This window comes from Orycteropus afer, unplaced genomic scaffold, assembly GCF_000298275.1.
Source record: "Orycteropus afer afer isolate SDZICR_OR568_19922 unplaced genomic scaffold, OryAfe1.0 scaffold00124, whole genome shotgun sequence".
Taxonomy (NCBI): Eukaryota; Metazoa; Chordata; class Mammalia; order Tubulidentata; family Orycteropodidae; genus Orycteropus; species Orycteropus afer.
In genome coordinates, this window is record NW_006921711.1 from 80,701 (window position 1) to 95,525 (window position 14,825).

The following is a 14,825-nucleotide window of genomic DNA, read 5'->3' on the forward strand; positions in this document are numbered from 1 at the left end:
CCCAACATGAACCCGAGTCTGGTCTAACCTACATATAAAACACTTTGGAACATGGCCAGTGGAATGAAATTGATATGGGGTAGAAACCAAACCAAACTCACTGCCGTGGAGTCGGATGCGACTCATAGCAACCCCTCCTTGGGTTTCTGAGGCAGTATCACTATGGAAGTAGATTGCCCAACCTTCCTTCCGAGCAGTGGCAAGGGGAATGAAAATAACTTCTCAGGTTAGGAAGAGCAGATCTGACCTTGAGATGTGACTTGTCACACTATCAGCAAAAGGTGGGCTGAACACTGGCAGAATTTTTCTAGGCGTGGATGGACAGTGAACAAACAAAATCCTTGATATAAGAGACAGGGTTATCACCCAATAGCAGTGGTTACCAATTGAAGGTCACAAGAGGTATTACTCAAGATATATAAGCTTGGTTGATATAACACAGATCCAAAAGTGATTCAGACATGATAGGTATTTATTTCCTCTTGTGTAACAGTCCAAGTATCAACAGTTTTGGGAGAAAATGGAATTAGGGACTCAGATTTCTTCTAACTCCTTGGATCCTTCTCCCACCCATATGGGCCAAGATGGTTCACCTTCACTTAGGCTTCCAGACTGCAAGAAATTAAGGAGGGGGGCCAAGAGCTGCCAGTTCCCTCCTTTTAAGGGTACCTTCTGGAAGTTGCACATATTGCTTTTGCTCATATTCCATTGACCAGAACTTTCAGATACATGGCTATACTTGCCTGCAAGGGAGCCTAAGAAATGTAATTTTTATTCTGGGCAGCTATGTGCCCAGTAAGGAGCTCTGGTGGCATAGTGGGTAAGGCATTTGGTTGCTAACCAGAAGGTTAGCAGTTCAAACCCTCCAGCTGCTCTGTGAAAGGAAGATGAGGCAATCTACTTCCATACAGATTTATAGCCTGGAAACCCAGTGGGGGTCACTATGAGTCAAAATCGACTTGATGGCAGTAGGTTTTGGTTATGTGCCCAGTAAATACATTTTTTTTTTCTATGACAGAACGGGCAATAGTTGTTGTTGTTGTTGTTGTTATGTGCCGTCGAGTTGGCCCTGACTCATAGCGACCCCTCCTTGGGTTTCCGAGGCAGTATCACTACGGAAGTAGGATTGCCCAAACTTCCTTCCGAGGAGTGGCTGGTGGGTTTGAACCACCAGCCATCTGGTTAGCAGGCAAGTGTCTTAGCCACTATGCTACCAGAGCTTCCAGGGCAATAGTTACTGGAGGTCAATTAGCAGTTCTTTCACGCAAGGAGTCCCCAAGTGCACAGCAAGGAGGTTCTTGTACTGTATTTGTCTCCCTGTACCCCATTGCCCCTATTTGTCTCCCTGTATCCCATTGCCTCTGGCTGCAGGATTAGGCAAGTGACTCAGTCTGGGGCAACCACAATAACATGTCCTTCTTTCCTCAGCAATTGCCAAGATTTGGGCACATGACTCAAGTAGAGCCATTTGAGTTCTTCCTATAGACTTTTTCTAAATCTGGTGGGATATAGTCCAATTTCCTTCCTGGTCATAAGACTGAGGCTGTAACCATGAAGCAACCTTGGTCATTTTCCTTCCCAGAGGAAGATAGGGGAGCTCTGGTACCTTAGTGCCTAAGGCACTTGACTGCTAACCAGAAGGCTGGCGGTTCAAACCCACCAGGCACTCCTCGGAAGGAAGGTTGGGCAATCCTACTTCAGCAGTAGTGATACTGCCTCGGAAACCCAAGGAGGGGTCGCTATGAGTCGGGGCACATAACAACAACAACAGAGGAGGATAGAGCCTACCAATGAAAGAAAAGGTGATCTCAGTGTGGGACAAAAAACTAGATTTGTTCTTTTGTCCTTGGTTTCTGAAAATAGCCTGAGCAATTAAGATGCTCTTTGTTTTTCTAAAACAGCCAGCAACACTTAACCATGTGTAAATGAGTTGATAGTCTTCAGCTCCTCATCCTGGGAAGAGGCCTCAGGAAGGGAGGGGGGCATGATGAGGCTTCAGGACAAACACTGCTCCCCATCCTCTGAGGTTTAATGTTTGTTAGAAGAGTTAAAGAGACAACTTTTGGGGTTGGCACCAAGGTATTTGACAGCCCCCCTCCCCCACTGCCAGGATGGTTCAGTGGAAAAAAGTCTATGTTGCACACCATGTAGTATGTCTTGTAGGCTTTGGGGTATAATGGCTGAGGGATGGCCATCAGAGTCCCTCAGCTATGGTGCTAGGTGGAGCATGTGTAGCAAAGGTTTTCAGCCCACCTAATTAGCAGTTCTTCTCGGAAGGAAGGTTGGGCAATCCTACTTCCGCAGTGATACTGCCTCGGAAACCCAAGGAGGGGTCGCTATGAGTCGGGCCGACTCAACGGCACATAACAACAACAACAACAATTAGCAGTTCTTAGGGGGCTCTTGCTATGAGTTGGGTCCCACTCAATGGCACATAATAACAACAACAAACAACAGGGGGCTCTGGTGGCATAGTGCCTAAAGCATTAGACTGCTAACCAGAAGGCTGATGGTTCAAACCCACCAGCCACTCCTCAGAAGGAAGTTTGGGCAATCTGCTTCTGTAGTGATACTGCCTTGGAAGGCCAGGGAGGGGTCGCTGTGAGTTGGATCCTACTCCATGGCAGCGAGTTTGGTTTTTGGTTTTTTAGTTAAGCCTACTTGGCCAGGGAGAATTGAAAATAGGTAGGTTGCCTATGGTGCAAACTGCGATGTGCAAAGAAAAGTCCTCATCTCTACCTGGACAGCCTTTTTGTCATGGAGGGATTGACTCAAAAATGGATCCAACTTTGTTCTAGTGTGCTGTCTGCTTCTTTTTGTAAGTAATATAAGCTATTTTCCATGTGCTGATGTTCAGCCATTTCAGAAGGTAGTCTATGATCAAGAACCAATGATGTTGAAAGAAGTTCAAGCTGCACTGAAAACATTGTTGGAAAATAAGGCTCCAGGAATTGATGGACTACCCACTGAGATGTTTCAACAAACAAATGCAACATTGGAAGTGCTCATTCCTTTATGCCAAGAAATTTGGAAGACCTGGCCAACTGAGTGGAAGAGATCTATATTTGTGCCCATTCCAAAGACAGATGATACAACACAATGTAGAAATTATCAAACAATATCATTAATATCACATGCAAGTAAAATTTTGCTGAAGATCATTCAAAAACAGTTGCTGCAGTATATTGACAGGGAACTTCCAGAAATGCAAGCTGGATTCAGAAGAGAATATGGTACAAAGAATATCATAACTGATGTCTAATGGATCTTGGATGAAAGTGAAGAATACAAAAAAGATGTTTACCTGTGTTTTATTGACTGTGCAAAGGTGTTATGTGGATCATAACAAATTATGGATGACGTTGTGAAAAATGGAAATTCCAGAACACTTAATTGTGTTCATGCAGAACCTGTACATAGACCAAGAAACAGTGGTTCAAAAAGATCAAGGGGATACTGCATGGTTGAAAACCAGGAATTGTGTGTGTCTGGGTTGTATCTTTTCACCATACTTATTCAATCTGTATACTAAGCAAAGAATCCAAGAAGCCGGACTATATGAAGAAGAACGTGGCATCAGGATTGGAGGAAGACTCATTAACAACTTGCGACATGCAGATAACACAACCTTGCTTGGTGAAAGTGAAGAAGAATTGAAGTACTTACTGATGAAGATCAAAGACTACAGCCTTCATGATGGATTCCACCTCAACATAAAGAAAACAAAAATCCTCACAACTGGACCAATAATTAACATCATGATAAATGGGGAAAAGATTGAAATTGTTCAGGATTTAATTTTACTTGGTTCCACAATCAATGCCCATGGAAACAATAGTAAAGAAATCAAAGCAACATATTGCACTAGGCAAATCTACTGCAAAAGGTCTCCTTAAAGTGCTGAAGAGCAAAGACGTCTCTTTGAAGACTAAGGTGCACCTGACCCAAGCCATGGTGTTTTCAATCCCCTCATATGCATATCAAAGTTGGACAATGAATAAGGAGGACTACAGAAGAATTGATGCATTTGAATTGTAGTGTTGGTGAAGAATGTTGAATATATTACAGATTGCCAAAAGAATGAACAAATCTGTCTTGGAGGAAGTACACCCAGAATGCTTTTAGAGGCAAAATTGGCCAGACTTTGTCTCTTGTACTTTGGTCATGTTGTCAGAAGGGACTAGTCCCTGGAAAAGGATATCATGCTTAGTAGAGTAGGAGATAAGAGAAAAAAATAAAGACCCTCAATGAGATGGACTGACACAGCAGCTGTAGCAATGGGCTCAAGGATAGCAACAATTGTGAGGATGGTGCAGGACCAGGCAAGGTTCTGTTCTGTCATACATAGTGTTGCTCGTGAGTTGGAACTCAATGGCATCTAACAACAAGAATGTTCTGGAAGCATCTAGCGGGTTCAGGCTCTGGTCAGAGGGACATGAAATTCATGGAAGGATCACTATTAGTGATTGGCTCCCTTTTCCTAGTGGTTCCTGGTCATTTAGGAATCTGAGATGACCTGTGAGTGTCCCACACCCAGCCTCTCAGAGAAGTGGAAGAAAAGACACAACAGAGTCTTGGCAAGGGGTGTGGCCCTCATTCCAGGCTTCCCTAGAGCCTGCTCCACCCATTCTTGCTCTGATTGAGCCAAGTAATCCATTTTTGCCTTCTTGTGTTGTTGTTATGTGCCGTTCAGTTGGACCTGACCCATAGCGACCCTTCCTTCGGTTTCTGGGCTGGTATCACTATAGAAGTAGATTGTCCAACCTTCCTTCCAAGGAATGGTTGATGGGTTTGAACCGCCAGCCTTCTGGTTAACAGTCAAGTGCCTCAGGCACTACACTACCAGAGCTCTTCAATTTTTGCCTAGCTGATTAAAATTGTGTTTTGATCATTTTTAGCCTAGAGTCCTGACTTGTATAGTGCTGAAAGTTATTTTTTCTCTCTAAAGAATGGATGGGTTGGGGCACACAGTTGTTACTGGGAATTTGAAAGAAAAGAACAAAGGCCTCAGCCAAGAAATATCTTTCTCCTGCACATTTATCCTGAGGCATCTTGTAATTCCCACACAGCATTGCACAGATGAGCAGAAGGCTGCTGGGTTTCTTTGCATCTTTCCAGTTAGTCCTGTTTCCTGAAAGGCAACCCTTCTTTTAGGCCTGCTCTAGCCAGCCCAACTGTGAGAAGGGGGCCTGGGGAAGGGCACCTCTCACAAAGGGCCTATTCTTACTGGCCAGGGCTTTTATCAGCCAAACTTAAACTCTGAATCACCTGCATCTGTGGGTAGCCCTGTGGGTGGAGCCTATTGAGTTCCCTCTAGGACTCCTTTCGTCAGGACCTGTGAGTGGGGGCGGACTCTCAATAAAGGTTCATTGTTTTCTGTCCCCTCACACTATCAAGGTTCTGTCCAAGGCCTTCTTGAACCCCCTTTTCCTCTTCCCTTCAAGCCTCTCCCTGGCCCCCATCACTTTAGGCACAATTCCATCCCCACCCACCTAGCGTATCAGCATAACCTCCTCAGGTGAGAGTAGGGTGGAAGCTAGGGAAGGGAGGAGGTACACATGGGACAAACTCCCTCCCACACTAGAGTGAAGGCAGAATCTGAGAATGCCCTGTGCTACCAAACCCACTGACTCTCCACTTCTCTGGGGCCTCCTTAGTCCCCTCAATCTGTTTGGACAGCAACCAAGCTGTCTTTGACCTGCAATGGCACCCAGTGGCCAGCCTTGGGAACCGTCTGGCTCCCAACTTCTTTTCTCCTTTGTCTCCTTTTTTTCTCTCTTGGGTCTTTGGGGGTTAGGGTCACATATGTACCAAAAAGCAAACAAACAAAAAATGTTGCTGTGGAGTCAATTCTGACTCATAAAGTCCTTTTTCTCTATTTTTGTTTGTTGTTTTTGTTTTACCACTATCAGTTCAGCTCAATTCATTCTTCCCCAGAACATCTTTAAAACCCAAATTACACATCCTAGAACCCACTTCCCCCATTTCCCCTTCTTCCAAATTGACACCAATTACCTCAAGAGATCTTTTCCCCTTGATTTAGTCTGTCTGCCCAAACAAACCTAGCCAATTGTCAGGATGGAGCCAGGACCACCTTTGTGTCAAGAAAAGGCAGTCTGAAAGTCAAAAGGATGAGTTAGAACAGTGAGGAGTGGAAACTTTTAACCTCTAAAGCCCTCGAAGCACTTCTCACATTTTAAAAATCACCTCAAAGTTTCCTTCAGAATGTCCTACTTGCCTCCTCATACTCCTACAAAGAAACCTGCTTCCCCTCAAGCACCAGCTTTCAAGAGAAAAACGGGCTTTGCTGGATCAACATTTATTATTTTTCCAGTTCTACCTAAAGATCTTGCAACAGTAGGGTTTTCTTTCTTTCCCCATGCAGGTGGGTGGAACCTCAGCATTGTGATGGGTTAAATGGGTATGAATGGCCCAACCTGGAAAACTGAGCCCCATTCATAATGCTGTGCCCTCGATTTTCTATTGTCTTGTTGTCTGGAATGCCAAACCCCTTGACAAAAACAGAGTTTTAAAATACAACTCATGGGTAACTTGAGACTGTCTGATTGAAGCAAATGAGATATTTTGGGAGCAAAATGGTAGCTGATTGTTGTGATAGTGGTGGTAGTTATTTTAAGAGACTAATATATGAGACAGGAGCTCTGGTAGCATAGTGCCTGAGGCACTTGACTGCTAACCAGAAGGCTGGTGGTTCAAGCCCACCAGCTACTCCTCGGAAGGAAGGTTGGGCAATCTACTTCTGTAGTGATACTGCCTCAGAAACCCAAGGAGGGGTCGCTATGAGTCAGGGCTGACTCGACGGCACATAACAACAACAACAGCAATATATGAGACAACTACTCTTGTGCCAGTTTGTCAAAATGTGGTGGCTTGTGTGTTGCTATGATTCTACAAGCTGTATCACTGGCATTTCAAATACCAACAGGGTCAGCCATGGTGGACAGATTTCAGCAGAACTTCCACACTACAACAGAATGATAAGAAACTCCTGACAATCTACTGCCAAAAATCAGGCAGTGAAAACCTTGTGGATCAGAACAGAATACTGTCCAGTATAGTGCTGGGAAATGAGTCCCCTTGGTTGGAAGCCATTCAAAATGCACAGTGTTGCAACAAAATGCACGGCTGCAACAATGGACCGGAATATACCAATGATCATAAAGATGGCAAAGCACTGGCAGTGTTTCATTCTGTGGGACAAGGGGTTACCTTGAGTCAGAGTTGACTTGATAGCTAGTGATAACAACATGTGAGAACTATTTGATTTTTTTTCAGAAGCGGAAGTCCTGGCCCTTGCTAGGAGCCTTGAGGCTTCCAGAATAGGCTAGGTCAGTGGGCTAAGGTGGGAGTGGGATGGAGTAAAGAACTAAGTGATGCTGTGGATGCAAAGACCAGGTGAAGAGGATGTGAAAAGGGCCAAATGGAGTGGAAGGGATGGAAAGAATATTTAAGGCCAAGAACTGGAGTGGCAGATGCAACTAACACTTACCACCTTCCACATGCCACAAGGTGTGGCCTTGTGGGTACCCCAAGTAGGCTAATAATTCCTGTCCCATCAAACTGATATCTTCTTACTATCAGTTTAACTTTAATTTGGTGGAGATTGATCTACTTGGAGGAATACAGGAGCAGACAGAGAAGAGGACCCCTGTTGGGAACATCCCATCTCCTTCTGAATAATTCAAATCTGACCTAAATTTGCATCCTCCACTTGTTGTAAAAACAACAAGTCAGGCCATCTCATAGCAACCCCCCCTTGGGTTTCTGAGGCAGTATCACTAAGGAAGTAGATTGCCCCATCTTCCTTCCGAGGAGTGGCTGGTAGGTTTGAACTGCCAGCCTTCTGGTTAGTAGTCAAGTGCCTTAGGCACTGCGCTACCAGAGCTCTCCATCTAAAAACCCTGCAGAGACCCTGCTGCACCCTCCTTAGAAAAAAATTTAGAGACCAATATTTTAATTGTTCTTTTGTGGTCTCCTCCCTTCCCTGCTGCCCCATTGCAAGTATCTTATGAAAGCAAACATCCAACTGTCCCTCAGAGAAGTTCCAGACAAGATTTTGTTCTTCTTATTGCATTTCTGATGTCTGAGTGCCTCTGAGAGAAGGCACTCAGACATCAGAAATTATTAGCAGCTGCACACATACTGTACACATTACCTCATTTCACTATGTGCCAATACGTACCATTTTCTGTTCTATCTGGTGAAACTGAGGCTGACGGGAATTAGGTTATCTGCTCAAGGTCCATAGTTGGTGAATAAATCCCCCTATGAGCTGAGATCTGAATTCAAGCTCTGGTGGTGTAGTGCCTAAGGCATTTGACTGCTAACCAGAAGGCTGGTGGTTCAAACCCACCAGCCACTCCTCGGAAGGAAGATGGGGCAATCTACTTCCATAGAGACACCACCTCAGAAACCCAAGGAGGGGTCGCTGTGAGTCAGGTCGTACTTGCCAGCAGTGAGTCTTACTCCAAAATCCAGATCTTCATTACTTCCTCTCCCTCCCATGACTCACCCAAGGGAGAAAATTGAAAGGAAAAGCCATTGAAAGCAGGAAGTGGGACCCATGAGGGAATATAGGAGGTGATGGTTCCAATAGAGGAGCCCTGGTAGTGCAGTGGTTAAGTGCTCAGCTGCTAACCCAAAGGTCAGTGGCTTTACGCACCACCTGCTCTGTGGGTTTCCGTAACCAAAAACCAAACTCACTGCCTTCGAGTCGATTCAAGTCATAGCAACCCTTCCTTGGGTTTCTGAGGTGGTATTTCTACAGAAGTAGATTGCCTAATCTTCCTTCCAAGGAGTGGCTGGTGGGTAAAGCCTTGGAAACTCTATGGGGCAGTTCTACTCTGTCCTATAGGGTCGCTATGAATCAAAATCTACTCCATAGCAAAGGGGTTACAATAGGGAATTACAATGAGCTGAGTCAGAGAACCAGTGGGTGGCAAGAAGGCTGGGTGCCCAGGAGCCTCAACACAGTCCAGGTGGGGTGAAGGGGGCAGGGGTGAAACAAGCACAGGCTCCTGGAGAATGAGAGTGAGAAATCTTGTTCTGGAGAGAGGGGTGTGTGTGATGCAGCCAGGCCCAGCACCCCTTCCTACTAAGTCCCACAGGCACACAGGCAGTGTCCACTGATGATACAGAATGGGCCTAGGGTCTGTCAAAAAAGAAAAAAAAGGCTTTAGCTCTATATTAGAGGCTGAGCTCTGGTGGTGTAGTGCCTAAAGCATTTGACTGCTAACCAGAAGGCTGGTGGTTCAAACTCACCAACCACTCCTCGGAAGGAAGGTTGGGCAATCTACTTGCATAGTGATACTGCCTCGGAAACTCAAACGGGGATCACTTTGAGTTGGATCTGACTCGACAGCAGTGACTGAGTTTGAGTGAGTGGCTGTGGGTAGTCATTTGGACCAGGTGAGGGCAGAAATGCTGAGTCTCTGTGAGCTGACACTGGTTGGTTCCTCTTCCCTTTCCATCTCCCTCTTCCTCAAAACAGCCGAGGTCAGCTCCAGGACCAAGGAGGGCCTGGCAGCCCAATCCCTGGCTTCACCAGCAGAGGTCTCCAGAGCAGGGCCCAAAGGACTCAAGGTAGGGAGGGAACCTGGGCCTCCTTCCCTTATGGGAGGTGCAGGAAGCACTGGCCTTCTGCACTGTTCACAGGTGCCCAGAAGTCCATATACATGGTGGTCTTCACTCAAGCATGGCTGTGTCTGTATTTGTGTACATCCGTGGGCTTGTGTGTGCCTCTATGTGGGTATCTGTACATACATGTATCTAAAGTGGGTCTATCTGTGTTTATCCATCTGCTGCATGTCTGTGGGTAGGTGTGCATAATTGTGTGTTTCTAAATAAGTTGAGTGATGTGTGTTGCCTCTTTTATCTCTGTACAAGTCAGCACTGTTTGTGTGCATTTGTGTGTATGTGGATGGAACAGTAGTTAACTGCTCAGCTGCTAACTGAAAGATCAGCAGTTTGAACCCACCCAGCAACTCTGCAGGCAAAAGGGCCTGGCAACCCTTCCTTCCACTGCCATCAAGTCGATTCCAACTCATAGTGACCCCCTTGGGGTTTCCAAGGTGGTAAATCTTTATGGAAGTAGATTGCCCACCTGGTGGATTTGAACTGCCAACCTTCGGGTTAGCAGTCAAATGCCTTAGGCTCTATGCCACCAGAGCCTAGGAAAACCTGTGGGGCAGTTCTACTCTGTCTTATAGGGTCGCTATGAGTCGGAATTGACATGATCGCATACAACAAGAACAATCTGTGCTTATAAGGAGAGAGGGGAAAAATCAGTGATAGGGTGTACTGGGACAGGGATGTGGGGCCCCCACTACTGCCCCATATCCTCAAGTACTTATCCAGCCCAGCAGCCTCCTGACATCACTCAGCAAAGCCTCTGGATATGTTTGTTGAAACCCCTTTCACAGAAGATGTTGCTGATGTCCAGTTCCCAGGGTCAGAAATTTCCAGAGATGATTCCCTCATTTGCTGCCTGTAAACAAATTTTCTTTCTGTTGGGAGGGGGAATGGAGCCCCAGAGCAGGGTGGGGGAGGTTGAGGGCGGTAATGGCGTAAGAGCAGGCCATGACTATTTCCTTCATGGATGAGGGAAAGCAGTGACCAGTGGGGAAAAGTCCTGGCCCAGGAGTCTGAGGATCTGGATGGGACCCAGCTCTGCCACCAGCTGGAGACCCTGGTTTGTGGAAGCAAACCCTCTTGGTTTCCTAGTGGTGGCCAGAGCCAGTGAGCAGCTGAGGGCTGTAGGGGCAGGCCAGAAAGGAAGCTCCCTTTATCCTGGAGGACCTTCCAGCCTGGCTGAGGAGATATTCAAAAAGGCCCCACAGAATTGCCCAGGCTGGGTCAATATTCTCACTCTCTCTCTACTGAGGGATTTCTGAGATGGAGCTGAGGCTGGGGTCGCCTGAGCTCTAGGAGGTTGAAACAATGGGGGCTGCTGTTAATAGTGAGTTTCCACATCCCTGCTCACTCGTCTCAGATTCTTATGTACCTACTCAGCATCCCTGAACTGGGTTCAGGTTGTTCTCCTCATATCACAGATGAGTAGTTAAGGACCCTGCCTCAGAGAAATTTATAATTATCCCATTATAATTAAGTTACAGGTGAAGTGAATTCTTCGAAGTTGAGGATGCTCCTCAGGTATAGACTGAGAGGTGAGAAGACAGAGAATGGGGCTGAGTCTGGCACCTACCAAGTGATGGGAGAGTGTACTAGTTTCCTATTGCTGCTGTAACAAATCTCCACAAGTTTAGTGCCTTAAAACAACACAAAGTTGTTCTCTTACAGTTCTGGAGGTCAGAAGTTCAAAAGAAGTCTCAGGCTAAAATCAAGTTGTCAGTAGGGCTGGTTTCTTCTGGAGGTTCTAGGGGAGAATCCATGTCCTTGCCTTTTCCAGCTTCTAGTCTGCCTTCATTCTTTGGCTCATGGTCCCTCCCATCTTCAAAGCCAGATTTGTAGTATCTTCAAATCTCTCCCTTTACATAAGCTTTTCAACTGTCCTTTTCCCTCTTTTAAGGACCTTATGGGAGCTCTGGTAGCATAGTGCCTAAGGTACTAGACTGCTAACCAGAAGGCTGGCGGTTCAAACCTACCAGCCACTCCTCGGATGGAAGGTTGGGCAATCTACTTCTGTAGTGATACCGTCTTGGAAACCCAAGGAGGGGTTGCTATGGGTTAGGTCGATGGCACATAACAACAACAACAACATGATTACATCAGACCCACCCAGATAACCCAAGATAATCTCCTCACCTCAAGATCCTTTTGCAAAGTCCCTTTTGCCTGTAAGGTAACATAGTCACGAGTTCCAGGGATTAGGATATCTCTGGGGCCATTATTTTGTCTCCCACAGAGGGCAATCACAGACAAGCAGGCAAAAAGGGTGACAGTCTTTATCCTCCCATAGTTCCACTGAGGCACCAGAGGGGACCCTTGCTCCTGCCGAGTCCTGAGCAATCCTACTGGGGGAGATTGTACACTCCTAGCCATCAGGAACCAGGAGTCACTGGCTGGTAAAGAGGCTCCCTCTTCTCACTACCACCCTGGCAGCTGCTGCCCAAGCACCAGCTATGACCTGGTTCAGACTGACCCCTGACCCTCCCTCACACCCTTCCAGCCAGATTCCACATCATCTCTTTGCCAAGGCCTCTGGCCTGTGTCCACTTTCCCAGAGGTCTCCTCCCTAACTCTCCCTCAGGTCTCCTTTTCCCCTCTTGATTCCTTTCCTGACAGAACCCCTACCCCCTGTCCCAGAAGCAGCCAGATGCCTCTTGACTATGAGGCTCCAGCCTGCCAGCATTGGGCCACCCCCTCAGCCTTTTCCACACGTGTGAAAACCACACACATGAATTCTCTCCAGATCCCCACAAAAAGCCCAACCACAGAACCCAGGGCTGAGGAGGGGGCACACACCACAGCATGGGGCCTGCACTGGGGCTCTGAAGGGTCGGCTGGCCTCCCAGATGCTTTCCAAGGCCAAGCTCCCAGTTGCAGTTTGCCCCACATCTGGAATGAGGCTGGAAATTCCAGTTGCTCTCTGCTGCTAAGCAATGTGTCAAATCTTCCCAGAGATTTCATGAAAGTGGGAAGCACCATGGGGGTGGGGGGTGGGGCCCTCACTCCCCAGGACCCAGAGCTTTGGGGAAATCTAGATGCTACAATGTGCCCACAGTCCTCTGCCTGATACTGCCCCTCGCCTCCTTGGCTTTGCTCTCTGCCCTACCTGGAACAGGCGAGTTAGCTTACTTCTCGCTTCAACCCACAAGTCTTCCTATGTGTGTGCATGTGAAATTGTGACTTTTTTTAATAGGAATTGAGTTATTTTTCCTGGAGAGAAAAGTGTTGACATACTTTTGAAAGATCATATGCCCAGAAAATCTCCTGATATATGAAAAGATGTGTTCTTCTCTCCAGTACACACATACACACACACACACACCATCACACACATACCATCACACACACATACCATCATACACCATCACACACAATACCATCACACATACACACCATCACACACATACCATCACACACACATACCATCATACACCATCACACACAATACCATCACACATACACACCATCACACACATACCACCTTACACTAGCACATATACATGTACACAGATATACATACAGCACATATACATAGACACCTCATCACACAAAAATCACACCTCATCACACATATACTGTCTCACACATATACCAGCACATACACACATACACACATACACTGTCACATATTCCATCACCATGATAACACACACACCATCACACACACATACAATACCAACATACACATACATACACCAGTACATATATACACACTATCACACCCACACACACATCTCACACACATACACACACCATCTCCCTCTCTCTCACATACACACATTGCATCACACACATATACACTCTAGCACACAGACACACACTAGCACATACACATACCTCCTAGAGGGCTGAGATCTCATCAGATACGTTTGATGCCCCTTCAGGGTCATCCTCCTGCTCTGACCCAGGCCCCCTCAGCATGGGGTGGTGTAAGCTGCCCTCCCACAGTGAAAAATCAGAGTTTAGGACTGGAATTCATAGATTTGGGGCTGTGCTCTGACAGCAGGCTAAGCCACTTGCTAGCTCCACATCCATGTCTTATAGCTGCTGTAACAAATTATCACAAGCTCAGTGGCTTGAAACAGCCGCAACACATTCATTCTCTTACAGTTCTGAAGTTGAGAAGTACAAAATCAGTTTCACTGGGTTATAGTCAAAGTGTTGGCAGGGCTATTTCCTGCTGGAGATTCTGAGGGGAGGATCCATTTCCTTGCCTTTGGCACCTGGGTTCCCTGGCAGGAGCTCTGGTAGCATAGTGGCTAAAGCACTTGACTGCTCACCAAAAGCTGGCAGTTCAAACCCACCAGCCACTCCTCAGAAGGAAGGTTGGGCAATCCTACTTCCGTAGTGATACTGCCTCGGAAACCCAAGGAGGGGTCGCTATGAGTTGGGGCCGACTCGATGACACATAACAGCATAACAACCTCCATCTTCAATGCACATCACTTCAATGCTTCCATCATCTCATCACCTTCTTCTCTGACTCTGACTCCTCTTGTGTCCCTCTCACAAAGACGGTGTGATTACTTTGGAGGAATAGACTCAACAGCAGTGAGTTGGCTTGTTTGTTTACCTGGTAATCCGATACCATCACTCCATCTGAAGACCTTAATATAGTGACATCTATAAAGTCCCTCATGCCATATAAGGTAACATTGACAGGTTCCAGGGATTGGGTTGAGAACATATTTGAAGGTCCTTATAAAGCCCATCACAGCAAGTGTCCCTCTTTGAGCCTCAGTTTTTTCATCCATAGCTTCAGGTCTTCAAAGCCCTAACCAACTCTGACATGAAGATTCTGAGTCTCGACCTTCTTGGACCTCTGATGAAATAGGCCTGGCCCTCCCCTCTCTGCTCATCGCTGAGTCTCTGTCACCATGTTTCCTCCTCACCTCTGTCAGAAGGGTGGCCCTCTCTACCCTGCCTCCAGCACCAGACATCTGATACCCTGATCTGGGGCTCTCACCTCTCAGTCTATACCTGAGGAGCATCCTCAACTTTGAAGAATTCACTTCATCCACAACTTAATTATAATGGGATCTCAATCATAAATTTCTCTGAGGCAGGGTCCTTAACTACTCATCAGTCATATGAAGAGAACAACCTGCACCCAGTTCAGGGATGCTGAGTAGTTATATAAGATGTCTGAGTGCAGTGGGCAGGGATGTGGCAACTCA